The sequence below is a fragment of the Galeopterus variegatus genome, unplaced genomic scaffold, assembly GCF_000696425.1.
Source record: "Galeopterus variegatus unplaced genomic scaffold, G_variegatus-3.0.2 Scaffold472, whole genome shotgun sequence".
Lineage (NCBI taxonomy): Eukaryota > Metazoa > Chordata > Mammalia > Dermoptera > Cynocephalidae > Galeopterus > Galeopterus variegatus.
Genome location: NW_007726583.1, coordinates 185723 through 187425, shown reverse-complemented (window position 1 = coordinate 187425; position 1703 = coordinate 185723).

Sequence of the window (1703 nt, the reverse complement as noted above, 5' to 3'; positions counted from 1 at the left end):
AAAAAAAAAAAAAAAAGAACCCAACATTTTCTTTTGCTAGTACAGGATTTTCTATCTGAAAATGACAAAGCTGTTATCACTAATAGAGGATGAATATTTAAACTATAAACTTAACTACACAGGACCTACATCATATAACTGATAGACTTAAAAGTATTTCAAACACCATTCTTTCTATTCACCCATAAAAACATTTCCCTAAAGTATTCTGTTTTTTTTTTTCCTTTTTGTCTTTTTCCGTGTCCGGCAACGGATCGCAACCCTCAGTGTCGCCCCCGTACCGGACCGGGACAGGCAACGGGATCGCAGCACTCGGCGTTGCTCCCGCGCCTCGCTCAGCCAGTGAGCGGGAACCGGTCTGTATGTGGGATCCGAACCCTCAGCGGGAGCGCCGCCGCACTTCCCAAGCAGTGCACTATAGCAGTGCGCCACCGGGCCGGCCTGCAAGGATTTTATATTTCATGTGAAGTGTTTTTTTTTTTTTCCTTTTGTCTTTTTTACTGACCGGTAACGGGATCGCAACCCTCGGTGTCGCGCCCGTACCGGGGACCGGCAACGGGATCACAACCCTCAGTGTTGCGGCCGCACCGCGCTCAGCCAGTGAGCGGGAACCGGCCTCCACATGGGATCTGAACCCTCGGCGGGAGCGCCGCCACACTCCCAAGCGGCGCACTCTCCAGTGCGCCACCGGGCCAGCCCATGTGAAGTGTTTTAATAGGTGTATTAGTCCCTTTCTGTTGCTGATAACAGAGTACCTGAAACTGGGTAATTTATAATAAAATGAAATTCATTTCTTACAGTTTTGGAGGCTGGGAAGTCCATGGCCGAAGGGGCACATCTGGTGAGCGCCTTGTTCTTGGTGGGGACTCCCTACAGAGCCCCATGGTAAAGCAAGGTGAGAGTATGGGAAGAGCTCTCTCATGTGCTTTTTATTAAGCCACCAGTCGACACCCATGATAATCATTACTCCCAGAATGCATTAATCCATTCACAAGGGCACAGTCCTCTCAATCCACTCACCTCTCAAAGGCTTCACCTTTCAAATATCATAACTGGATTTCCCATTCTCTTAACTTTGTTGCAGTGGGAGTCTAGTTTCCAACACCTGAACTTTTGGGGGACACGTTTGACCCATGGCGGTAGGGTTTGAAAGACAGTGATAAGTTAAAAATGTATAGAATATATTCAATCAATTGAAAAGAAAGCAGGATAAAAGATAGAGAGGAACAAAGAACACGTGGGACAAATAGTAAACAACAACATAGTAGGCATAAGCTATACCTGTATCAGTAATTACATCAGATATAAATTGGTGTCTTACTCCGTTTGGGCTGCTATAACAAAATACCATAAACTCAGTAGCTTATAAACAACAGAAATTTATTTCTCACAGTCTGGAGGTTGGGAAGTCCAAGATCAAGGTGCTAGGAAATTAGGTGTCTGGTGAGGGGTCACTCTCTGGTTGATAAATGGCTCCTTCCCACTGCATCTTCACTTGGTGGAAGGGGCAAGGCGGCTCTCTGGGGCCTCTTTTGTTAGGGCACTAATCTTATTCATGAGGGTTCTGCCTTCATGACCTAATCACTTCCCAGAGGCTTTACTTCTTTTTTTTTTTTTTTGTCTTTTGTCTTTTTCCGTGTCCGGCAACGGATCGCAACCCTCAGTGTTGCCCCCGTACCGGACCGGGGACCGGCAACGGGATC